Source organism: Geotrypetes seraphini, chromosome 4, assembly GCF_902459505.1.
Source record: "Geotrypetes seraphini chromosome 4, aGeoSer1.1, whole genome shotgun sequence".
In the NCBI taxonomy this organism is placed as follows: Eukaryota; Metazoa; Chordata; class Amphibia; order Gymnophiona; family Dermophiidae; genus Geotrypetes; species Geotrypetes seraphini.
The window spans coordinates 297,853,884-297,881,642 of NC_047087.1; the positions used below are offsets into that span (position 1 = coordinate 297,853,884).

Here is a 27,759-nt window from a genome sequence, read left to right on the forward strand (position 1 = left end):
GAAGATACTGAAGAACTGAAATCCCTGGAGCCATGATTCCCTGCAAACTATCTCAGACAGTGTTTCTGTCTTCAGGTAAAGTCAGGAGGAAGAGGAAGAGTGATGCCCACTTCACATTTCTGCTTTGCTTGCAATATGTAGAATGCAATTGAATGACGTCAAGTTGTGTTCCATTGTATCTTAAGAACATAAGAATTTGCCTCCGCTGGGTCAGACCAGAGGTCCATCGCGCCCAGCAGTCCGCACCCGCGGCAGCCCATCAGGTCCATGACCTGTCACGTTATCTTGATTTAGCCCTATAGCCCCCTTGTTTTTATCTATACTCTTTCCATACTCTTATCTACCCTTATCTGTATCCCTCAAACCCCCTATCCTTCAGGAATCCATCCAATCCCTCTTTGAATCCCCGTAGCGTACTCTGCCCGACCACTTCCTCCGGGAGCGCGTTCCATGTGTCCACAACCCTCTGTGTGAAGAAGAACCTCCTGGCATTTGTTCTAAACTTTTCCCCTTCCAGTTTCTCCGAGTGCCCTCTTGTGCCTGTGGTTCCCCGTAGTTTGAAGAATCTATCCTTGTCTACCTTCTCCATGCCCTTCATGATCTTGAAAGTTTCTATCATGTCCCCCCTAAGCCTCCTCTTTTCCAGGGAGAAGAGCCCCAGCTTGTCCAGCCTGTCAGCGTATGAACAGTCCTCCATACCATTTATCATTTTCAAGAGATATTTTAGAAAGAAACTGGGTACTGTCTTAGTAAATGCCAGCCTACCCATGCAGCTGCCTAATAAAGTTTTATCAGAGATTTGGGAAATCAAGAACTGGCAGGAAATCTTTAGAGCATTTCATTTACTGATCTGTCGAATCAAGAGAAACCATCGACATAGCTGTAGGATTAACTACTTTTCTATGTGATCCCTCCATAGTGAATACATTTACTTTATCTGTTCAATAAGAACACCTGATAATTCTTTCTATGCTCTTTAAAGCTCATTTCTTCCTTCCGGTGATTTCTGTTGCTTTCAAATTTAGAAGGTCCCCGTTTTGAAGGTGTCAGGGGCTGTTGTAATGGGAAAGGCTTTCGGTCAGGTCTGGATTAAAATGTAATGGAGAGGATTAATTCTAATGGAATCAACAACCCGAGTCTCTGAATATTTCTTTCTTTATCTCTTATTGGAAACATTCCTACTGTAGTGGAATGGTGAGAAAATGATCTTAACAGAATGTAGGCTTGAAGTTTTTAGGAAAGGGAGACAAAGAGACCCAGGAGGGTCACTGGAATCTTGTAAAAGCAGGAACAAGCCCTGGATGCTCCTGCCCCGTCACTGGTCCCAGTTTACAATGATACCTTTTACCAATATTACAGTTGTATGTAAAGTATGTATTACTGTAACCTGCTTAGGATTTAAGTAGAATATAAGAATGTAAATTCAATAAATAAATACCTCAGACCCCCTAGTGGTAGTTTCATGATACTACCATTAAGGATCATGCTGGCAAATAAGGATAATAAAAACTTGGTGGGTGCACTTTGAACAAGGAATATCCACAAACATTTTACAATCCCAGTACAAGAGGTGAAAACGCGGAGTTCTACTTCACTGGCACCTATTTACTAAACTGCATTAAACTTTTCACTGAACAGCATCTTAATTGCACTGCAATAAAGTCTGCATTGTGCATTGTCACATGCATTTACCCCCCTCCTTTCCAAAGCCGTGCTAGCGTTTTTAGCACAAGCCGCCACAGTAACAGCTCTGATGTTCATAGAATTCTTATCTGGATAGTGTAGCTGGTTTTAAGAAAGGTTTGGACAAGTTCCTGGAAGAAAAGTCCATAGTCTGTTATGGAGATAGACATGGGGGAAGTCACTGCTTGCCCTGCATCAGTAGGATGGAATGTTGCTACTCCTTGGGTTTTGGCCAGTTACTAGGGACCTAGATTGGCCACTGTGAGAACGGGCTACTGGGCTTGATGGACCATTGGTCTGATCCAGTAAGGCTATTCTTAGGTGCTTATGTACTGCCCCGGCCGGCGCTAAAAATGCTAGTGTGGCTTTGTAAAGGAAGGGATAGATGCAAAATTTATACTTTCTATATATAGAGTATGAATCAATGTGGTCTGCACTACATTTAGAGCTCCTTTTACTAAGGTGCGTTAGGGCCTTAACGCACGGAATAGCGCGTGCTAAATTGCTGCGCACGCTAGACCGTAACGCCAGCATTGAGCTGGCGTTATTCTAGAAGCATACCGTAAAAGCCAGCATGAATTCCCCAGATTTGTATTTTATTTCCCTATCATGTGCTTCCATAGAATTACCTTTTCTCAGGTAACCATTTACAGTCTCTACTGACTTTCCATCTCTCCACATTGATTCAGATGATAAGAGAGCTTATAAGCACCCATAAGAATAGCCTTACTGGGTCAGACCAAGGGTCCATCAAGCCCAGTAGCCCGTTCTCACAGTGGACAATCTAGGTCCCTAGTAACTGGCCAAAACCCAAGGAGTAGCAACATTCCATCCTACTGATGCAGGGCAAGCAGTGACTTCCCCCATGTCTATCTCCATAACAGACTATGGACTTTTCTTCCAGGAACTTGTCCAAACCTTTCTTAAAACCAGCTACACTATCCAGATAAGAATTCTATGAACATCAGAGCTGTTACTGTGGCGGCCTGCGCTAAAAGCCCAGTAGCACGTTCTCACGGTGGCCAATCCAGGTCCCTAATACCTCGCCAAAACCCATGAAGTAGCAATATTCCATGCTACCAATCCAGGGCAAGCAGTGGCTTCCCCCATGTCTTTCTCAATAACAGACTACGGACTTTTCCTCCAGGAACTTGTCCAAACCTTTCTTAAAACCAGTTACGCTATCCGCTCTTGTCACAACCTCTGGCAACGCGTTTCAGAGCTTAACTATTCTCTGAGTGAAAAAAAAGTCCTCCTATTGGTTTTAAAAGTATTTCCCTGTAACTTCGAGTGTCCCCTAGCCTTTGTCATTTTTGACGGAGTGAAAAATCGATCCACTTGTACCCGTTCTACTCCACTCAGGATTTTGTAGACTTCAATCCTATCTCCCCTCAGCCGTCTCTTTTCCAAGCTAAAGAGCCCTAACCCTTTTAGTTTTTCCTCATACATAAAAACAAACTCAAGACTTCCAGGTCCATCAAGGGACCAAGTAATAGAGATTTAACTGCAATTATTTGGAGCCTGGGAGGAAAAAGGTTTTGATCTGTATTTCCAGAGATTCTAGATGAGCTTTGGCTAGGCTGTGAGAAAACGCATATCTCACCAAAATAAACTACAAACTCTTGCTAATTAAAGCAATCAAGCTTTCTAAGCTTCTTCATCTCTTTCATCTATGCATATATTACAACCCTAAATAAGTTATTTTCCTATTGGTATAGTTACTGTAACTACACAGCGATACCTATGTGTACGCAGACCCTTGGGGCTCTTCTGAGGTGTCTATGTGAATGTCTACCAATCAGAGGAATTTCCAGAGAGGAGTGGTTTGTAAATGGGAGTGATTGATGTGGTAGCTCATTCTCTAGGCAGGCATGAAGGGATCTCAGTGAGTCCAAGGGAGTGTTTGCTAACTGTTCTCCGGGGAGGGAAAGAGCGGTGGCTTTTCTTTCTCATTAGGATAGTGGGGTTCTGCCCTGCCACAAGTTAGAGCAGATCAAAGAAGGTCTCTTTTGAGCAATGCCTAGGAGAGGGAATATGCCCAGGTCTCAGGGGCAGGATCTTCATTCTTTCTGCAGTATTCATCACAAAGGCATTTTGCTGCGAGTGTTGTTTCAGGGTGGGACAGGAGTATTCCCAAAAGCTCTGGAGGGGGTAAGGGACAAAATCCCCCAATGAGAACATTGAGGGGCCTGAATGTTTGCTAGTTTACATCATGTGCACATGGGGAGGATTCTGGATAGAGGATGACACGGTGACAAAATTCATCACCGTTCCCGTCCCCGCGGGAAACCATCTTCATGTTATTCTTTAAGGAGAGAGGGAAGAATCGGAGTATGAATGGCCACAACCACTGACCCACAAGCTTTGCTTTGAAGAATGATGGTGTAGAAGGACTGAGGTTGAAACAGACACTAAAGAATGACAGTCTCTGGTATCCAGAGCAGATATTGTGATGTCATAATGCCTCCTTCCACCAGTGCCTAAGAACCAATCACAATTAGTGATGTCACAATGGCTTCATTATCCTTGGCTCCCATAAGAATCAGAGTATGAATGGCTACAACCACTGGCCCTCAAGCTTTGCTTTGAAGAATGCTGGAGTAGAACAACCTGAGGTTGAAATAGACACTAAAAAATGACATGGGATTATTTCCTGCGGTTATCCGCGGGGACGGGGACGGTGATGAATTTTGTCACCGTGTCATTCTCTAATTCTGGACTGTGAAATACACTGTGAACATAAGAACATAAGAATTGCCGCTGCCTGGTCAGACCAGTGGTCCATGGAACCCAGCAGTCCGCTCACGCGGCGGCCCTTAGGTCAAAGACCAGTGCCCTAACTGAGACTAGCCTTACCTGCAAAAATGGATAGTGTACAGTATTGTAAAAATGCCCGCACTAGGTGGCATCTTTTGACAGTAAAAGGTATCAATCGAACACAAAATGCTGCACAACTCAGTTAGTGAATCACATTGTCAATGCTAAAGTTTAATTGCCCGTTCCAAAAAAATCCCATAGACATTAATTTGGAACTTTGTCCTAATGTCTCGGAATTTGTTAGCTAAATGCATCAAGAATGATTTGGGACGCTTAAACATCTTTAAAATAGATTTAGCACCAAATCTGAAGGTTTTTGAATAGTTTTGAACTTTTTAGAGAGAAATATGGAGTGGATATAAAAATCAACTTTATTAATTTATTTTTTTTGTAATTCATTATTAATTTTCCAGACTTTAACAGTGCATTATAATAATATAACATTAAAAGATTCCATAAAATGCACCATAATACATCGACTTTAAAAAAATGATGTGGATTTTATTGGAGTTGCAGATCCGTTTTGAACTTCTGGAGGATCAGAAACGTATTATTTTCAGTTCCACTTTGGCTATTTCAGATTCATTTCAGTTTTTCCCAGATCAATTAGAAACAATTTGAGGGATTTCAACAGTGTGGGATGGAGGGAAATATGAAATTTCTATTGAACTCAAGCCAAACATAGCTTGAATTTGACTTTCGATTGTTTAAAAACATTTCTAGTGGGTGGAGAGTGTGGCACAATGGTTAAAACCACAGCTTCATTCAGCACAATGAGGTCATGCGTTCTCCTTGTGACCCTGGGCAAGTCACTCAATCCCCCCATTGCCTCAGGTGCATTAAATAGAGTGAACCTACCAGGACAGACAGGGAACAATACTTGAGTACCAGAATAAATTCATGTAAACCATTCTGAGCTCCTTTGGGAGAACGGTATAGAAAATTGAAGAAATAAATGGTGTGAAGAGTTTCAGCCTCTGATAACCAAAGCTGATATTGTGACATCATAATGCCTCATTCCACCAATGCCTATGAGCCTCATCAGTGATGTCACAATGGCTGGATTGTCCTATACTTGGCTCACTTTTGCTACATTTTTGATTTCTAGAGTGGCGCAGTGGTTAAAGCTACAGCCTCAGCACCCTGAGGTTGTGGGTTCAAACCCACGGTGCCCCTTGTGACCTTGGGCAAGTCACTTAATCCCCCCATTGCCCCAGGTACTATAGATAGACCATGAGTCCACAAGAACAGACAGGGAAAAATGCTTGAGTACCTGAATAAACTCATATAAACTGTTCTGAGCTCCCTTGGGAGAACCATAGAAAAATGAATAAATGCTGAATTTAAAAAAAAATGTTTTTCTTTATTTGCATAAAAACTACCTGCTGCTTAATGCTGGTCCCTCAGCTCTGTAGACCTTTCTAGGTACCCGCTCATTTATCTTCACATCTGCCAAGGGTTTACCTACTGTTTCATAGTTTGGCTGTGATCGCAGTGGTGCCAAGAGGAATGAAGTGTGGTTTCCACTTGTACCACCGCAAACGTGCTCCATACTGGCTGGTAGGTGACACTGTGGAATGCCAACCGGATTTTCCTGTATAGGGTGGGGAAGAGGAGTTTGGTGGCGTCGACAACCTGACCCGGAAGTGAACCTAGGTCTCCCGTGCAGTGCTGTCCAGTGATGCACTAAGGGGTCCTTTTACTAAGGTGCACTAACCGATTTCGCACACCCTAATCGATGTAGCGTGCGCTAAAGATTAGCACGCGTTCAGTGCTAAGGCACCGATAGAATATAACAGGAGCCTTGGCATTTAGCGCACGCTAAGCTTTAGCACGGGCTAAATCAGTTAACGCACCGTAGTAAAAGGACCCCTAAGTCATTGGGCTTTTCCAGTGAATTGCAGACTAAGGGGTCCTTTTACTAAGGTGCAGGACGCACTAACGCATGCTCACCGCAGGCTAAACTGCCATAACGCAGGATACGCTCAAGTGTCCCTTAGTATATTTTTTGCATGTGCACACGCTGCCCGTGAACTAAAAAAAAAAAAAAAAAAAAAAGTGTTTTTAGTGCAGGGTGTGTGTGCATAGAGAGTGGGTGTGGCTATGCTATTTGTTTCAAGTTTATTAATTTTTAATATACCGACCATCAACTGGTATCTAGCCGTTTACAGTAAAATGTTAAAAATAGAGATAAAAAATTATACTTATAAAAAAGAAATTAATAAGAGTGTACATTAAGGACATGGACAGGACAAACTTGAAAGTGATGATAAAGGGGAAGGAGAGGGGTAAAGTTACATAATTAGAAGAGGGAGAGGAAAAAAACAAAAAGAGGTTTGAAAGAAAATGGAGGGAGAGGATAAAACATTAGGAATAGGATCGCTTCATAGAAGCGGCTGGTTGTGTAGAAAAGAAATAGTTCAAGAGCAGTTGAAAGCATCTTGAAATAAGAAAGTCTTTAAGCTTATCTTAAATCTATCGAGTTGTTTTTCATGACGGAGTTGAAATGGTAAATCATTCCATAATGTTGGGGCAACTACTGAGAAATTTGATTTCCTAGTGTAGAAAAAATCCTTTATAGAGGGAATAGAGAGAAAGTTCTGGTCTGCTGATCTAAGCGTCCGTATAGGGCGTTGTGGAATGAGAAGCCTATCAAGATAGGAAGGTTGGTGGGAGAGTTTAGTTTTAAAGGTCAGCATGATGGCTTTATAAGTAACACAGTGTGTAATGGGAAGCCAATGCGCTTCTTTCAAGAGAGGGGTGACGTGATCATATTTCTCTATATTTGGATACTGATTAGCACAGGACGAGTACGGGAGACCCTTACCGCCTAAAAATAGGTGTCAGTAGTGGCCCACACGCTAATAGCCACGCACTAATGGGAAAAATTAGAGCATGCCAAGCAAAAAAAAGACTGTGGAGTCTGATGCTACTGATGTCAGCTTTATTGATGTGGAAAAAAGGTTATTCACAATCTTAAAGGCAACTTTAGTCAGTGAAGAGGCCTCAACATGGTCCTTGTTTCGACCAAAAAGGTCTTCCTCAGGGGTCCTGTGGGTAGGAATGCATGTGTGACTGTGATGAAATACAACCACATCTAAAGAAATGTGTCAAAGTGCTCTAGTGCGGTGGTCCCCAACCCTGTCCTGGAGGACCACCAGCCAGTCAGGTTTTCGGGATAGCCCTAATGAATATGCATGAGAGAGATTTGCATATAATGGAGGTGTCAGGCATGCAAATCTGCCCTATGCATATTCATTTGGGCTATCCTGAAAACCTGACTGGCTGGTGCTCTAGTGAATATGGTCTGTGATCTGATATATGTGAATTAACACAGGAGCAAAAGAGTTAACAAAGCTGAGATGTGAACTGTGGGGTACACCGACAAATGCATGCGTGACGATTGCACCCCATCAATTGCTCCCCATCAAATGCACGCACCGACATGGTTCCCATAGTCCTCATCTAAACCTTACCCTAACACTAGATGCTAAGTGAATATTTTAAGTGTAGTGGGGGAAGGGATCACCCCTTAAAAAAGAGGGTTACTTTGTAACCTTCAAAAAGACAAAATAGTATCCGCTGTATGGAGCGCATTTGTCGGGGTGCCATTGACGTGCGCGCATTTGACAGGTCACCAAACTGTGCATATGTGAAGTGAATAGATTTATATATAAATGAATAGCCGATGAGCTATAAGAGCTCCAAACCTCAAGCGTAAACAATTCATGTGTAAAAAGAATAAGCTTGTAATGCTAAGTGACCATGCTGACCGGACACAAGAAGAAACTAAATGGTGTGACGTGACCATTATTGCGGAAATAGAAAAATCATCCACTTATTGGCAGTGCTAAAAGTGGCCTTAGTGCATTTGAAAGACCCACGCTGTGGACAGCGCAGACCACATTATAGCCCTGCTTAGTAAAATGGTGGCTAAATGCATTTCATAGCTGCATGGATGAAATACCATTCCCAGCAACATGTGTAGGTGTGAACATAAGAACATAAGAATTGCCGCTGCTGGGTCAGACCAGTGGTCCATCCTGCCCAGCAGTCTGCTCATGCGGCGGCCCTTGGGTCAAAGACCAGTGCCCTAAATGAGTCCAGCCTCACCTGCGTATGTTCCAGTTTAGCAGGAACTTGCCCAACTTTGTTTTGAATCCCTGGAGGGTGTTTTCCCCTATAACAGACTCCGGAAAGGCGTTCCAGTTTTCTACAACTCTTTGGGTGAAGAAGAACTTCCTTACGTTTGAACGGAATCTATCCCTTTTTAACTTTAGAGAGTACCTTCTTGTTCTCTCTACCTTGGAGAGGGTGAACAACCTGTCTTTATCTAGTAAGTCTATTCCCTTCGGTATTTGTCTAACTTTGTCTTGAATCCCTGGATGGTGTTTTCTCTTACAACAGCCTCTGGAAGAGCGTTTCAGTTTTCTACAACTCTTTGGGTGAAGAAGAACTTCCTTACATTTGTACGGAATCGATCCCCTTTTAACTTTAGAGAGTGCCCTGTCGTTCTCTCTACCTTGGAGAGGGTGAACAACCTGTCTTTATCTACTAAGTCTATTCCCTTCAGTATTTTGAATGTTTCGATCATGTCCCCTCTCAGTCTCCTCTTTTCAAGGGAGAAGAGGCCCAGTTTCTCCAATCTCTCACTATACGGCAACTCATCCAGCCTCTTAACCATTTTAGTCGCTCTTCTCTGGACCCTTTCGAGTAGTACCGTGTCCTTCTTCATGTACGGTGACCAGTGCTAGACGAGGTGAGGGCGCACCATGACCCGGTACAGCGGCATGATAACCTTCTCCGATTTGTTCGTGATCCCCTTCTTTATCATTCCTAGCATTCTGTTCGCCCTTTTCGCCGCCACCGCACATTGCATGGACGGCTTTATCGACTTGTCGATCCCAACTCCCAAGTCTCTTTCCTGGGAGGTCTCTCCAAGTACCGCCCCGGACATCCTGTATTCGTGCATGAGATTTTTGTTACCGACATGCATCACTTTCCACTTATCCACGTTGAACCTAATTTGCCATGTCGATGCCCATTTCTCCACCTTGATTATGTCGCGTTGCGGATCTTCCCAACCCCCCTGTGTCTTCACTACTCTGAATAACTTCGTATCGTCTGCAAATTTAATCACCTCACTCGTTGTTCCAATGTCCAGATCATTTATAAAGATGTTGAAAAGCACGGGTCCAAGCACTGAGCCCTGCGGCACCCCACTGGTGACGCTCTTCCAGTCCGAGTATTGTGCATTTACCCCCACTCTCTGTTTCCTATGCTCAAGCCAGTTTTTAATCCACGTGACTATTTCACCCTCAATTCCATGGCTCGCAATTTTCCGAAGTAGTCGTTCATGTGGAACCTTGTCAAATGCCTTCTGAAAATCCAGATATACAATGTCGACCGGGTTGCCCTTGGCTATCCACCTGTTTACTCCCTCAAAGAATTGCAGCAAGTTCATCAAACAAGATTTGCCTTTGCTGAAACCGTGCTGGCTGGTCCTCATCAGACCGTGTCCGTCAAGGTGATCAATGAGGCGGTCCTTTATCAGTGCTTCTACCATCTTTCCAGGTACCAAGGTCAGACTCACTGGTCTGTAGTTTCCCGGATCTCCCCTCGAACCTTTTTTGAAGATTGGCGTAACATTCACCACCTTCCAGTCTTCCGGAATCTTTCCCGATTTGATGGACAGATTGGCTATTAGTTGAAGCAGTTCAGCTGTAGTCCCTTTCAGTTCCTTGATGACCCTCGGATGGATGCCATCTGGTCCCGGGGATTTATCGCTCTTAAGCCTATCGATCTGCCTGCATATCTCTTCTAGACTGCCCGTCAACCCTGTCAGTTTCCCGTCTTCATTTCCAGCATATAGCCTGATGGATTCCGGTATGCTGTGTATATCCTCTTCGGTAAATACAGATACAAAAAATGTGTTCAGTTTGTCGGTGATTGCTTTGTCCTCCTTTAGCACTCCCTTTATTCCATGGTCATCCAACGGTCCCACTGCTTCCTTCGTGGGTCGCTTCCCCTTAATATATTGAAAGAACGGCTTGAAGTTTTTCACCTTCTTGGCTATTTTTTCCTCATAGTCTCTTTTGGCTCCTTTTACTGCCTTATGGCACCTGCGTTGATGTTTGTGCTTATTCCAGTTTTCGTCCGTTGTTGACCTTTTCCATTCCTTAAACGAAGTTTTCTTGTCTCTGATCGCTTCCTTCACCTCTACAGTGAGCCACGCCAGTTCCTTGTTCTTTTTCCTCTTGGATCCCTTGTTCATACGCGGTATAAATAGATTTTGCACCTCGGTGACTGTGTCCTTAAAAAGGGACCAAGCTTGCTCTAGCGTTTTTACAGTGCTTATCCTCTTCTTAATCAACTTCTGGTAAATAGTAACAGGTTAAACATTGCCTTAGCTTGGGGGGAAGATTAGTGTGTGCAAACAGGGATAATGATAACTCTTCTGCCACAAACTCTTAGGCTGCAGGGACAGGCTTAATTCAATACTATTTTACGAAAGCATGTGCAATTAAATGCTTTAAATAGTCACACTTTTTTCACCTTCTTTCATGTGGCTCCATGCTGTAGATTGCTGACAAACACCACAAGAAAGGAAATATGAACTTAAATGCCTTAGAGAAAATTCTAACATCCCTTGGGCTCGCTCACAATTCACTAGAATCTGACTAAGAACATAGTAACGTGGAAACATGATGACAGCTAGAGGCCAAATGGCCCATCCAGTCTGCCCATCCGCAGCATCCACTATCTTCTCCTCTCCCTATTGTCTAAGGCTCTTAACATTTGCATCTCTTTTTCCTATTGGCTAAGGCTCTCTACGCCTGCATTGTGAGGTCATAGAGCTTTATGATTATAGAAACATGATGGCAGATAAAGGCCAAATGGCCCATCCAGTCTGCCCATCCGCAGCATCCACTATCTCCTCTTCTCCTTATTGGCCAAGGCTCTTAACATTTGCATCTCCTTTTGCTATTGGCTAAGGCTCTTTACACCTGCATTGTGATGTCATAGAACTGTATAGTTATAGAAACATGATGGCAGATAAAGGCCAAATGGCCCATCCAGTCTGCCCATCCGCAGCATCCACTATCTCCTCCTCTCCTTATTGGCTAAGGCTCTTAACATTTGCATCTTCTTTTCCTATTGGCTAAGGCTCTTTACACCTGCGTTGTGATGTCATAGAACTGTATAGTTATAGAAACATGATGGCAGATAAAGGCCAAATGGCCCATCCGGTCTGACCATCCGCAGCATCCACTATCTCTTCCTCTCCCTAAGAGATCCTTGTCCCATGCTCTCTTGATTCAGATACAGTCTTTGCCTCTACCACCTCTACCTGGAGAACATTCCATGCATCTTCCGCCCTTTCTGTAAAAAACGTATTTCCTTAGATTACGCCAGAGCCTATCACCTCTTAACTTCATCCTATGCCCTCTCATGCTGAGGTTTTTCCTTCATTTGAAAAAGGCTCACCTCCTGTACACTAATGTACAATACAAGTACATTAGCATTTTGTCCTTTCTTTGCTCAGTTCTGACCAATAATGTTTACAATAAATTACGAGATTTGCTTTCACTGGAATGGAAGCGTAGCCATCATGGTTGGTGCAATGGGAAGCTAGGGTTTAAATTCCATTTCTCCCACTTATGTTTCTTGTGGCCTTGGGAAAATTGCTTTATCAGAGATTCCAGGTTGTCCATTTCCAGACTAGAGACTTTTTGACTGAGGATGATAAGTCCTCACAGATCTTGAATGTAAACAAAATCAAAATCAACAAAATAACAAAATTCCAGTGATATAGTATATACCAATATGGGGTGTCAGATTGACCAATTGAAGTGAAAACACCTCAAAGGTCTGTCAATTCTTCATTCATCCCCAATATCTTTTATCAAGGTGATATTTTTTTGTGCTTTTTATACGATAATCTTTTTATGCTTTTTATACTTTAATATGTTTTTCAATTCTTATATCTTCGAAATAAATTTTTATTTTTTTTTATGTTTAAGTTTTTTATTTTTTATTTTTGTAATAAAAGGTAACTGAGCTTCTTTCAATTATAGATGCTATTTAGATCATATTGTATTGAATATGTTTTCTCCAGCATTCAAATAAAACGCTCCCCTCTGCCAACGCATTTCGCCGATCTTTATCAAGGCTGGAGGCACTGCATCATTAAATATTCCTAGTTATTATGTCTTTCGGATGCCGCTTGACATAATAACTAGGACCATATCACTGGAATTTTGTTATTATGTTGAGGATGATAGGGCCACATGTTCTAATGATTTTTTTAAAAAACTATTCTGTGTTTGGAGGAATCAAGGTTTATCGACTGGTTTCAGATTCTGTGGACAGGGTGGTTCCAGTTCTGGGTTAATACCATTACATTCAGGAACTGGTATCTCTTACAACTGGGAAGTTGGAACTATCATTTCCAGCTTGCAGCAGGGGGGGGGGGGGGGGGGTAAATCTTGGACTGGAGTAGCCTCAGATAGTTGGTCCTGTCTCTTCTCTAGCAGGACTCCAGATTTAAAAGAAATAGGTGACTCAGATCTGCATGGTTAATTAAAAACAGTTTAGACTCAGTTGGTTTAGGTCATTTTCTTTTGTTTTATAGGATCAGGATTTTCTCAAAATAATATAAGAGTTGCCATACTGGGAGAGAGCAAAGGTCCATCAAGTCCAGAATCCTGTTTCCAACAGTGGCCAACCCAGGTCACAAGAAACTGGCAAGACCCCAAGGAATATGAGGGGGTGCTGAAAAGTTCTCAGCCCAACCAAGAAGAGAATGTCATGGAAATGGTTCAATCAATGATCTGAAACAATTTTGTTTCTGCAAATTGGCACATAATGAAATAGGATAACACTCTTTTAGCTACAGTGACAAAATATCACTCAGAATTTAGGAAGTTGGTTGGTTGGGCTGAGAACTTTTCAGCACTCCCTTGTATATAATAAAAGTGAGCCAATAAAGGACAATTAAGCCATTGTGACATCACTGATGAGGTTGGCTCTTATTGGTGGAATGAGGAATTATGACATCACAATCTCAGCTCTGGGTGCTGAAAAGTTATCAGCCCAACCAAGAAGAGAATGACGTGGAAATGGTTCAATCAATGATCTGAAACAATGTCAAAAACAGAGAATTTTGTTTCTTCAAATTGGCACTTTTCAGCTACAGTGGCAAAGTAATGATCAGAATTTAGGAAATTGGTTGGTTGGGCTGAGAACTTTTCAGCATGCCCTTGCATGTAATAAAAGTGAGCCAATACAGGACAATCAAGCCATTGTGACATCACTGATGAGGTTGGCTCTTATTGGTGGAATGAGGCATTATGACATCACAAGCTCAGCTCTGGAATGTTGCTACAAATGAGTGCTGAAAAGTTCTCAGTCCAACCAAGACGTTAAGGATGTGGATATGGTTCAATCAATGAAATAGGATAACACTCTTTTAGCTAGTGACAAAATGTCACTCAGAATTTAGGAAGTTGGTTGATTGGTTTGGCTAAGAACTTTTCAGTATCCCATCACATGTAATAAAAGTGAGCCAAGTATAGGACAATCAAGCCATTGTGACATCACTGCTGAGGTTGGCTCTTAGATATTGGTGGAATGAGGAATTATGACATCACAATCTCAGCTCTGGATGCTGAAAAGTTCTCAGCCCAACCAAGACGAGAATGACGTGGAAATGGTTCAATCAATGATCTGAAACAATGTCAAAAACAGAGAATTTTGTTTCTTCAAATTGGCACTTTTCAGCTACAGTGGCAAAGTAATGCTCAGAATTTAGGAAGTTGGCTGGTTGGGCTGAGAACTTTTCAGCACGCCCTTGTATGTAATAAAAGTGAGCCAACACAGGACAATCAAGCCATTGTGACATCACTGATGAGGTTGGCTCTTATTGGTGGAATGAGGCATTATGACATCACAAGCTCAGCTCTGGGTGCTGAAAAGTTCTCAGCCCAACCAAAAAGGGAATGTTGGTTCAATCAATGATCTAAAACAATTTTGTTTCTGCAAATTGGCACTTAACAAAATAAGATCACGCTCTTTTCAGCTACATTGGTAACATAATGCTCAGGATTTAGGAAGTTGGCTGGTTGGGCTGAAAACGTTTCAGCACCCCCCTCGTGAAACGGATTTTATGCTAGGAATAAGCAGAGGATTTCCCCCAAGTCCATCATGGACTTTTAGGAACTTATCCAAACCATTTTTAAACCATGCTGAGCTCACCTGCTTTCACCACATTCTCCGGCAACGAACTCCAGAGTTTAATTATATGTTGAGTGAAGAAATATTTTCTCCAGTTTGATTTCAATCTACTACTTAGTAGCTTCATTGCATGACCCCTAGTCCTAGTATTTTTTGGTAAGAGTAAACAAGCGATTCAATACTTCCATTTTATACGAGTGGTTGCCCATTTCAAGTAATTAAGAAATTCCTTAACACCCCCCCCCCCTTTTATATAACCACGCTAGCGTTCTTAGCGCTGGTCACGGCAGTAACAGCTCCGACGCTTATAGAATTCTTATGAGCGTCGGAACTGTTATCGCCACGGCCGGCGCTAAAAACCGCGCTCTGGTTTTGTAAAAAGGGGGGGGGAGGGATAAATATCCAGATAAATTTACCTTTTATTTTTCAAATCCAAACGGAGTAAATCTGGAAGCTCAGGTCAAGCCACTAATGGTCTGGTTTAACCCAGTCTTGATTTGCTTAGGGCATCTGTTTGCCTGTCTCTCTTAAATGCCACATCTCTTTTCTGACCCAGTGTGCCCTTCTGCTCTGCATTAACTATTTCTACTGCTACTTATCATTTCTATAGTGCTACGAGACGCACACAATGCTGCACATTAACATACAAGAGACAGTCCCTGCTCAAGAGAGCTTACAACTGTTTCTAAGCCAGACTTTTTGATGCTTCGCATAGATCAGAGGTAGGGAACTCCGGTCCTCGAGAGCCATGTTCCAGTCAGGTTTTCAGGATTTCCCCAATGAATATGCATGAGATCTATTTGCATGCCCACTGCTTTCAATGCATATTCATTGGGGAAATCCTGAAAACCCGACTGGAATACGGCTCTCGAGGACTGGAGTTCCCTACCCCTGGCATAGATCATATCTGCTTTTCTGAACACTGCTGCAGATGGGTGGTTGTCCTGTTCTGTCACACAGCTCAGTTAAAAAAATCAGAAAAAAATGTATTTATCTCTATCCCTCATTAGTTCCAGTATTCATCAAAATAACCGCAGTAGAGAAGATGCAACCAGAAGGTGCACGGTGATACTGAATGCGCTTTGCTGTTATCACACTAAAATCACATCTGGTGAGCAGGTAAAAACCAGGGAGGACATTAAAAAAGCAAACAGCTCTATTCTGCATCCCTTTCTTTGACAGGTACAAATTCAAATACTGTTAAAAGATCTTTTTTTCAGTTCCAGTCAACTGCTGAAAACTGTTTTAAAAAAGCCAAAAGGATCTCTCACAGCTCAATAAGTTTATAGAAGCAGAGTTCAGATGTCCAAAGCTCTCAGCACAATAAAAAAAAAAAAAAGGAGAGTTTGGAAGGAGATCTATAAATACAGCCCTGACTGACACGCGATGCATGTTGCAGCTTTTCAGGATTTGACTCTAACATCCCATTAAACCCCTCTCTGTTCTGCGACCCATATTGCAACACAACTGGGCCTTTGCACCTCTGGTTTCGGCTGCGACAAACTCCTTTCTGCCAGCTTAACCAAGCTTTGCCCTGAGAGCCTCCAAAAGAGCTTCCTTTCAGCAGGTTTTTGCCAAAGTCAGATTAGCAGACAACACAAGGCACGGTCTTGCTCTCAACCTAAAAATGTTTTTCACAACTACCAACCCCAAAACATCCCCCAGAATCCATACAGTGAGGAGTGTGTGGCGCAGTGGTTGGATCTACAGCCTCAGCACCCTGGGGTTGTGGGTTCAAACCCCGCGCTGCTCCTTGTGACCCTGGGCAAGTCACTTAATCCTCCATAGCCCCAGATACGTTAGATAGATTGTGAGCCCACCGGGACAGAGAGGGAAAAATGCTTGAGTACCTGATTGTAAAAACCGCTTAGATAACCTTGATAGGCGGTATATAAAATCCTAATAAACTTAAACATAAAACTTAAACTAAGATTTTTTTTAAGTACTGACAAAAAGAAGGAGACATGTTACATATCGCCCATGTTATACAGGAAAATAGAGGAATGGAAATTAACAGGTTCAACTATGCAGATCCTAGGAATATTTAAGTAAAATATGATTATTTTTTTTTCATTTTCTTACCTGATGTACTTCACTGAAAAAGATATACTGGACACAGTTCCACCCTGATTCCTCTTCCTCCCTCCTGTCCCGTCCTTCTTATAAAATCCGTCCTCCTCCACTTTTTATCCTGTCCTTCCCAAGGTGCGTTGTGACTGATTCCTCAAGAATGTTCACTTTTTCTCGTTTGTAATCCCTCTTTCCTTTGTGTCTTTCCTGTTTCTTTCATTTTCCAACAAGCCCTGACAAAGGTGTGGCACAGTTTTCAGCCTCGCCCCACCCATTCACTCAGTCCAATTATCTGACACTTAGGATATATATAAAAAAAAAATCTATCTTCAGGACTCAAACTTTATAAAAGGAAAAAGCTTCCACCTGCCTGTGAAGCAACATTAACCATTTAAAGAGCTGGACCCAGGGAAAGATTTCTCTGCAGCGGAAGTGGCTTCTCATAGGGCAAATAGAAACATAGAAAGATGACGGCAGAAAAGGGCCACAGCCCATCAAGTCTGCCCACTCTATTGACCCACCCCATTGAGTCTGAGTGCTAGTGACCTAGTTCCTCAGCTCGACCCTCGTAGGGATCCCACATGGATGTCCCATTTATTCTTAAAATCAAGCACGCTGGTGGCCTTGATCACCTGCACCGGAAGTTTGTTCCAGTGATCTACCACCCTTTCCGTGAAGAAATACTTCCTGGTGTCACCACTAAATTTCCCCCCTCTGCACGAGAAATGCATAAAATGAGTTTGGGCAGTGGTCCTAAGCTTGTTAAGGGTTATACAATATCCCCAGGATTCTATATGTACTGCAACTACAGCTGTGTACACAAATTTGTGTGCATTGCTGATTTTTGTGTGCAACTTAATTGGTTAAGAAACCAATCAGTGCGGATAATTGTCAGTTAACAAGCAATTAGAATTTAAGCGCACAACTTTCTAAGTGTATTCTATAAAGTGGTGTATGTAAATTCTACTGCATGGATCTCGGAAGGGGGCGGGGCCAGGGGAGGGGCAGGTTGAGGGGGTTCCAAAAAGTTAGAAAGGAAGCAAGTGGGGAGCGAGATTGAAAACATCGACCTTGGAACCAACAGATTTTATTCATATAAACTCAAGTCAAAATGCGAGTTCACGTTCAGAACGTGAACTCGCAGGCCTTGAGCATGCGCAGATGCTCAAGGCCCAGCAGACGAGGAGGCCGATCTTCGGGGTGCCCAGATGAGGGTAAGAAGCGGCGGGGGGGGACAATCGTGTTGGAGGGGGTGCCGGATTGTGGCGGAGGGGTGCCCAATCGTGTCGGGGGAGTGCCGGATCGTGGTGGGGGGAGGGTGCCGGATTGCGGGGGGGGGGGGGGGAGCGCTCGTAAATCGAGCCATGCTCGGTTTCCGAGGCACCGATTTTGCAAATGTTTTGCTCATCTTGCAAAACACTCGCAAACCGGTGCACTCGTAAACCGAGGTACCACTGTACATGTATGAATATGATATAGGCAAAGGACTCTATATTTAGGTGTTCATACGTGTATTTATTTTTACTTCAGTTTATATGAATAAAATCTGTTGGTTCCAAGGTCGATGCATTCAATCCCGCTTCCCACTTGTTTTCTCCCGTTATTTGATTCCGCGTGGGGTTGTTTCTCCTAGTTTTGGGGGGGTTTGTATTTGTTCCAAAACGTTATACACACTGGCCCTGATTCTATAAAACTTACCCCTCTCTTTTACAAAGGTGTGCTAAGCTTTTTAGCGTGCGCTAAATATTAGCGCGTGCTACACAAGCGCTACATGCTAACGCGCGCGTGTTATCCTATGGACGCGTTAGCGGTTAGCGCACACGTTGATTCAGCACGCCATCAATCCGTGCTAAAACGCTTAGCGCGCCTTTGTAAAAGAGGGCCTTAGGGGCACATTATAGAAAGGCGCTTAGCGTCACCTACGAGTGCATAGGAGGCGCTCAGCATCCTAACACTTAGGTACCCCCAGTTTGTGCCACGGTTTTCTTAGCCTAAATTTAAGTGGCGATGTTGGGGGCCTAATGGCAACTAATTCACAAAGAGGCCCTGAATGAAAATACACCCATGATCCACCCCCTAACCACACCCACTTTTAGCGTAAGTGCTACGGGCTAGGTGTCTATTTTTTATGGGATCATTTTTAAATTATGCGCCTAATTTTCAATGAAGTCCAATTAAAGCTGATTGTCAGGTGTTAAGTGCCAATATTAGGGTTCCCAGACATCCGGATTTTCCCGGACACGACTTCCTTTTGAGGACATGTCCACGGGTCCGGATGGCTTTTCAAAACCTGTCACTTTGTCTGGGTTTTGAAAAGCCTCCACAAATCGCGTCAGGCAGGGAGGAAATCCATGCATGCATGGGCGCCACGCGATGATGTCACACGCATGCCTGATGTCATCACGTGGCATCTGCGCATGTGCAGACTTTCTCCCTGCCTGACAAGAACAGGCAGCGGCGGCGGGGCTAGGGTGGGATTAGGGCATTACAGGGTGGGGATGGCCTTAGGCACCTGGGCCCAGGGTGTAGGAGGGGCCTTAAGCACCTGGGCCAATCAGGGCCTTAGGCCCCTCCCCGGTGCATCCCAAGATGCACCAGGAAGGAGCAGGTCTGCCATTCCAGCGAAGGTGGGCCTGCTGGCTTGACGCTGGAAAGTCCCATCCAGCCGGCCATCTAAAAAAGGTTAGGGGGGTCCGTTTGGGGTTGGGGTCCTGGGGGAGGTGGGGGTGTCTGGGGGGTTGCCTTGGGGGGGTCTGGGTGGGCTACCTTTAGAGGGTAGGGGAGTCCAGCAGGAGGGACTGGGCATTCCTCCTGCTGGAGAACTTTTGGGGGGAGGTGACCAACAGAAGAGATTGGGTATCTCTCCTGCTGGAGAACTATAAGGGGTCACAGTGGGTGCTGGGCAGGAGGGACTGAGCATCTCTCCTGTTGCGATCATTCAGGGGGGGGGGTCGCAGTGGGCATCGGCATTAGAGATTTGGCATCTCTAATGCTGTGATCATTCGGGGAGGTCACAGCGGATGTCAGCAGAAGAGGCTGGGCATCTCTCCTGTCGCGATCATTCGGGGGGGGGGGGGGGGAGGGTCGCGGTAGGTGTCAGCAGGAGAGATTGGGCATCTCTCCTGCCATGATCATTCGGGGGGAGGGTGGGTCACGGCGGGTGTTGGCTGGAGAGACTGGGCGATTGTTCCTTGGGCCGCTGAACTGATCACGGCAACTGTGATCAGCTCAGTGGACTGATCTGTTTTGACTTGGTCTTTGTTAAAATGTATAAGTTCTGTCCAGGCAACCTGTTAAACTTTCCGATTATGGCTGCCGGACAACTAAGTCTAGGTCGGCCCACATCCCACCCACCTCCCGCCCTACCCACACCTCACAATATGCCGCTTTTCGCTCTGGGTGCACAGAGGCTTTAGAAAGGCCTAAGCTGGTTTTAGATATGTCTTTTTGATCGTCCAAGTGCTAATTTAGGCAGGTTTTTAGATGTATTTTCTTAGGCTATAAAGTGGTATATAAATTTCAAACGTACGCCAAACATAGCATTAAGATCATAATTGGAGACAATCTCAGTAATATTCGGTTACAAAAACGAGAAGCACCTCTAGTGGAACATTGGCTCACTGTGAGTCATTCTCTCATGGATTTACATTTTGTTGTTCTAAAATAGTTGCAGACCCCCTCGAGGTGGTAATATTGGCCTTAAACTGTTATGTTGTGAACAAAGATTCATACACTTCTCCCTCCGTATTTGCGGTTTCAGCATTCACGGTTTCGATTTATTCACGGTTTTTAGCTTGCTGGCTCCTTCCCCAAAATTACATCAGCTTGCATAGAGAAATTGCTGATTCCAAGCGTTTACAGAGAAAATTGCTGATTCCCGGCACTTTCTTCACCGTGTTTTGCCTCTCCTTCCGGAACAGGCCAGGTCTCCCACCATGTTATTCGTGGTTTCACCATATTCACGATGGTTTTTAATAAAAAACCAGCGAATAACATAAGAACATAAGAAATGCCTTCACCAGATCAGACCGAGGTCCATCCAGTCCGGTGATCCGCACACGCGGCGGCCCATTTAGGTACTCCTATTTAGAAACCCAGATTTACTGTATCCCTCAATATGATATGCAAGAAGGTGTGCATTCAATTTGCGCTTGAATCCCAGTACAGTAGTCTCCTCCACCACCTCCTCCGGGAGTGCATTCCAAGCACCCACCACGCGTTGTGTGAAACAGAACTTCCTGACATTTGTCCTGAACCTACTGCCACTCAGTTTCAGTCTATGTCCTCTTGTCCGTGTTTTTTTTTGCGGTTTTTCTGTATTTGTGGTTCTGTTAATCTCCTATCACACGAATACGAAGGGAGAAGTGTATGTAAATGGAACATTGTATTCCCATTAGGCTTAAATAGAGAAGTTGAGTGGATCAATTTGTTAGAAATTATCACCGATACCGTGGCAATATCACTGTGATTATAATATCTAGTTAACATAACATTATACTTATAGACTGCGTTACCAGAAAATTCTACACGGTTTACAAAAGATTATAAACATTAAACATAAACTCCTCCCATTGTAACAGTCAGTATGTGAACGTTACATAATCCCCTCAGCAACAGCCTCTATATCAGTGGTCTCAAACTCACGGCCCGGGGGCCACATGCGGCCCGCCAGGTACTATTTTGAGGCCCTTGGTATATTTATCATAATCACAAAAGTAAAATAAAACAGTTTCTTGATCATACGTCTCTTTAGCTATAAATGACAGTATTATTATTAAGACTTAGCCACAAGAAAAGATTTATAAACTGTAAAGAGTTTTACCTCATGCAAAATTGTCATTTCTGTAATAAAAAGAAAACCAAAAAAACTCTGTGGAGTGACAATGTTCCCAAATGGACTTTATTTGAAAGTATCAAAGTTCCAAAGGTACACTAAAATCATCCACATAAAATAATTCCATCCACATAAAAGTAAATCATCCACATAAAAGCCTTAAAGAACCTAGTCCACTAGGGATACAGGACCCAACACGGTCCGCATTTTGACAAAAAGTCTTCTTCAGGGTTCCCTGGGGGTCCTATAAAGATGAGTATGTGGGAAACAATTGCGTGGTGAGCTGGAAGTGAGACACTGCTAGCATTTCTGTAATAAGACATTAACTATTTTTTCTGAGGCCCTCCAAGTACCTACAAATCCAAAATATGGCACTGCAGAGGGTTTGAGTTCGAGACCACTGCTCTATATGTATTGAAGGTTGGAGGCAATTGAAAGTAGAATGACATCTAAAATCTGGGGAGGATGTTCTGCGCAGAAGTAGTGAGCATGTGATCAGCGCACGACGAATAGAAACACACACAAAGGGGAGCGTGTGATGTGTGTAAAAGAACCAATGAGACCTCGGCGTCTGTGTGACGGTTATTGAGAGCAGGGTGGTAGCGTCACCACTGCGTGCGCCATGCAAATATGTAAGAATGTTGTGCTGAATTTATGATACAAATAGATTTGTCTTACGAATTTTAAGTTAAATTCACGTTATCACTTTACCCCCGAGGAAGCCTCTTTAGGCGAAACCGGGATCCTAGTTGGGATTACACGGCAGCACCGTAGAATATATACGCACGTTGAAGGACAAATTAAACAAGCTTTTTGACAGCACCGGAACATGCATCGCGTTGCCTAAGAGAATGAGGAGTTTTTCAAATTTATAAGATAAGTGCATTTTATTCCCTTCTTCTGCAAGTTTTATTCATGTATTTATGTTTAAATAATTTTTATTATTCCAGCAGTAAGAAGCCAATACAAACAGTAGTACCATTCAGGAAATAACATTTTCAACAATATAATCAGTTCCCCTCCCCTCCCCAAGAATCCATGGCCAGTCCAACAGCTGAGAGTGGGAATAAAATCTTAAAGATTCAAAAGTCTACTGCGAGCACGCGGTGTGAGGTCCTGCCAGAAGCGCTCCCAGACCTGACTAATTTTGCAACCCGGGCCAAGAGTCAAGTCTCCCACCATGCGTCTCTCCAGTGTTGCGTGCACTATCATTAGGGATCTCCATTGTGCATATGACGGGGGATCACGGGAGAGCCAGTTGGTGAGGATGGCTTTTTTTCCCATCAAAAGGGCTCTGGAGATAAACGCTGACATTCCCCTGGGTTTGGGCGAGGCTATATTATAAAATCCAAATAACGCCCTCGGTTGCGGAAGCCATCGCCGTCCCCAAAGCGAAGTGGTAAATAGGCCCAGATGTCTCCAAAACTGTTGAATTGCGGGGCAGGCCCAAAACATGTGACTCAAAGATGCGTGAGCCTGATTGCATTTCGGGCAAGAATGTGACGCAGTAATCCCCATCCGGGCTGCACGTTCCGGTGGAATGTAAAGTCTAAGAACAATTTTCAATTGCATTTCCCAGTGAGTAATATTGGGTGACACCTTCTGAATGTTCTTCAGGACCCGTTGTAACTGTTGAGCAGTCAACTGGCAATGCAAGTCCTCAGCCCACGCTGTCGCTAATATATCCAGATTCGTACTTGGTTGGCAATCCCGGATCCCCACAATATGAAATCGTAGAGGAATCCTCTGTAGGGCTGAAAGGCTGAAGAGTTCCGAAAGCGCCTCCCTGCAGACTTCTATTCATGTATTTATATACCATTTATAATCTAAGCAGTTTACATTCAGGTACTCAAGCATTTGTCTCTGTCTGTCTAATGTACCTGGGGTAATGGGGGATTACGTGACTTGCCGAGGGTCACAAGGAGCAGTGTGGGATTTGAACCCAGAACCTCAGGGTGCTGAGACTGTAGCTCTAACCACTGTCCTAGCACTTTGCATTATATATTGTACTTATAAGTATGAGAGAATGTGGATTTATAAAAGTGGAATCTATTTAAATGTTTAAAAACGCATGTTATTCGGGGATTTATTATATATATATTGAATATACCCCGGGGATTTCAAAACATAATACTCCCTTATCACAAGTGTAACTTTAATGATGGACCAGCAGTAGAAAATGCTGGTTCTTCCTTCACAAGTTGGTGCATATAATTTGCAGTTAGTTTGTGGTATTTTCCCGGGATATGTTGTAGTACAGTGGTTCCCAAACCTGTCCTGGGGGACCCCCCAGCCAGTCAGGTTTTCAAGATATCCCTAATGAATATGCATGAGAGAGATTTGCATATCTGTCACGTCCATTATATGTAAATCTCTCTCATGCATATTCATTAGGGATATCTTGGAAAACCTGACTGGCTGGGGGGTCCCCCAGGACAGGTTTGGGAACCAGTGTTGTAGTACCTACAAATTTTTCTGCAGTTTAGTAAAACGGCCCTTAATTTATCAAGCCTTAATTTAGCGCTAATTCTTCAAACATTATTTCCAAATTCTTTTGGCCTTATTCTCAGTTCTAATTTTTTTTTTTTTTATAGTAAAACCTTGGATTGCGAGTAACTTGGTGTGCGAGTGTTCTGCATGACGAGGAAAACGTTTTATAAAATTGTAGGGCTCCTTTTACGAAGCCGCGTTAGCGGTTTAATACGCATCATAGCGCGCGCTGATTTGCCGGCCGCGCTAGCCGCTACCGCCTCCTCTTGAGCAGGCGGTAGTTTTTCAGCTAGCGCAGGGGGTTAATGCACGCTAAAAAGGTGCGCTTGCTAAAGCCACTAATGCCCTTAATGTGATCAACGAGTGTTGTCTTGCGATACGAGCACATCAATGCATCCCGGGTACAAACACGCACAACATACGCGCGTCACATCGCTGAGCGCAGCTGAACGCAGCACAAGCATTGCAAATGAGCGCAATGTAAGCGCGACATATGCACGCAGAACACACGTGCGTCGCGTGGCTGAGAGCATCGCTGAGTGCAGCTGAACGCAGCGTAAGCATCGCAATTGAGCACAATATCAGCGCGACGCAAGCACGCACAACATACGCACGTCACATCGCTGAGCGCAGCTGAACGCAGCACAAGCATTGCAAGTGAGCGCAATGTAAGCGCGACATATGCACGCAGAACACACGTGCGTCGCGTGGCTGAGAGCATCGCTGAGTGCAGCTGAACGCAGCGTAAGCATCGCAATTGAGCACAATATAAGCGCGACACAAGTACGCACAACATACGCGCAGCTGAACGCAGCACAAGCATCGCAACTGAGAACAATATCAGCGCAACACAAGCACGCACAACAGTCCAGTATTTTGTGTTAAAGTTTTTGGGTTGTGGAACGAATCGTCTGATTTCCTATGGGGAAATTCGCTTTGAAATACGAGTGCTTTGGATTACGAGCATGCTTCCGGAACAAATTATGCTCACAAACCAAGGTTTTACTGTATTTTCTGTTTTGACCTGATGTATTTTATCTTTTCACATATTCACTTCTTTTAATTAAATAGCATCAAAACTTAACAGTAGCACCTTGGATGATTCAAAATTTGAATGCCTTTTCTTCCTTTCAGAAATATGCCAACATTTCATCTCTAACAAAACCATTGTGAAGCCGTGTTCCCCATTATTACAATCATGTCTCCCTGAATTCACTCTCTCTGTATATAGGTATACCAATGGCTGAGAGACAAGGACACTCACGAAAGCAGATAGAAGAAAATTCGACACCTTCGAGCTGTGGTGCTCTAGAACAGTGTTCTTCAACCACCGGTCCATGGACCAGTGCCGGTCCACAGAAATTTCCTGCCGGTCCACAGGGCCAGCACATACATCAGGCCCAAAACAGTGTTCTTCAACCGCCGGTCCACGGTGCGATCAATGTGGCGTTATCTTCAAGCCAGCTCTCTCTTCCTAACTGATTCAGTGCACAAAGCCACGGGCGTCCTGCGCCTGAACCGGAAGCCTTCTCTCTGACATCAGAGGGAAGGCTTCCAGATGAGGCACGGGACGTGCAAGGTGCAATTAGTACTATTATGGGGGCGGGGTCTGGGGTGGAGATTGGGTAGAGATGGGCGGGGTCTGGCCCGTGACTTAGCCCCGTGTTCTTCAACCGCCGGTCCACGGACCGATGCCGGTCCACAGAATAATTCTTTTATTTCTGCCGGTCCATAGGTGTAAAAAGGTTGAAAAACACTGGTCTAGAAGACGTCTATGAATCCCATGGATAGCTAGGATCACCAACAAAGATGCTCTTGATCATATAAATAACTTCTTAAAAATAGGCTATTGTTGAACCAGGAACATTAATTACAAGAAATTAAACTAGAGACTTTGGATCTCAAGTGCCCATGGTTATTTAGCCAATAGAGCAAGTCTTAGCTCATAACTTTCTTGCGGGCTATCATCGGTCCATTAGCCTCTCTTATACTATTTAATTTACTTTATATAAAAGCTTTTTCTTTATGTGATTCTTTTTTTAATTCATTTTTATTAACTCATTTTTTATCCTTATCTTAAATTTCTATTATTATTCTAATAGTACTTAGCTCGGGTATAATTTTCTACCCGGCCATCTAGAAATGAACGACGGAAGATCTCCGTTTCGTTCTCACTCTACATCAAGAGCTTCCTCAGGAACAGAGCGTTTTGTATTTGCCAGCACTATTTGAATCAAAAATAAGGAGAAAGTATGGTTACTTATATTTACATATTATATATATTTAAAAACCTTTGAGCTAAGACTTGCTCCATTGGCTAAATAACCCTGGGCACTTGAGATCCAAAGTCTCTAGTTTAATTTCTTGTAATTAATGTTCCTGGTTCAACAATAGCCTATTTTTAGGAAGTTATTAGTGAGCATCGCTTGATCATATAAACCCAGAGTTGTCCCTGGAACGCAAGATTACCAGCTAGAAACTGACCTATTTTGGCCATTTGATGAGTCGAAAAGGAGGTGCTACTCGGAATAGTCAGTGGTAAAAGGAAGCAGGGGAGACCAAAGGCCTGTTGGCTGGATACCCTCAAGAATGGCACGGAAACGAACATTAAGCAATTGAAAGAAGCCATGGAAAACAGGGAAGCATGGCGAGGACTGGCCTACAGAGTATCCAAGAGTCGGACATGACTGAATGGATAGTTGTAGTAGTGTAGGGTATACCAGTGTGATATCCTCGCAGGGTCGCATCATTCTCATCAATGTGATGTCCTCACAGAAGGCATCATTCTCACCATGGGCGTAGCCGAGTAGAGAAAGTTTGCCAAAAACTCTCAATGTTAACTTCTCCTCAGAAATTAAATACAAGTCAGGACAGAAATGTTATGGTCTACGTTTTGTGCCAAGTGATTAGTCTACTGTCATTTATTTTCAGGAACGGATGCCTGAATCTGCAGTTCTGCAAGTTCTTCAGTTTCTACCATATGTGAGCCCACCGTTGAACTCAACTGTCTTCCGGATTTTTGGCAGCTTTTCTGCAGGTTGTGTCATGGGATAACCATTCCGATAAAATGATACCGTTTGTGAAGTGATGGAGGCAGAAGAAGAAAGAAACAAAAATCATTTGGCCTTAATAGTGCAAGAGAGAGAACTAATATGACTAAAACAGAGATGTCAATAAGTCACAAGTGCATTACATTACATTTCTAGATCACAAAACTTCACGGATCGATGCGGTTTACAAAACAGAAAACTGGACATTCCCAGCGAATAACAGAATATACGTCTATCCATTCAATTCTCTAGAAATCTTTTCAAACAAGAATGATTTCAGTAACTTTCTGTAATATATATAAGAGGAAGACCTTCTAAACAACGAGCTGCCTGGAAGACAAATAAGCACTGCTGGAATTTCTTTTTTTTTTTTTTAAATCATATTCAATTAAATATACACTACACTGCAAGAAATACTGAAATATTATTTACAATCAGCTCAATACAATTTGAACAGATATAACACAAAAAATAAAAGGATATTTTTTAACATAGTCCACTACAGGCGAGAGAAAGTTTAAAGAAAGCCCCCTAGGGAAATTACAAACATGATATCAAAGCAAGGACAAACAAACATCA

General features: G+C 43.3%; 1 protein-coding gene across 1 annotated transcript in view; it reads right to left on the minus strand.

Annotated features, from left to right (window-relative positions):
• The window catches only part of COL17A1 (collagen type XVII alpha 1 chain), a 204,586-nt gene extending 187,586 nt beyond the window's left edge, over window positions 1-17,000 (minus strand). The window contains exon 1 of the mRNA XM_033943541.1: window positions 16,819-17,000. The gene's annotated coding sequence lies outside the window, so the exon portion shown is untranslated. The remainder of the gene's footprint in view (window positions 1-16,818) is intronic.
• Window positions 17,001-27,759: the final 10,759 nt, after the last annotated feature.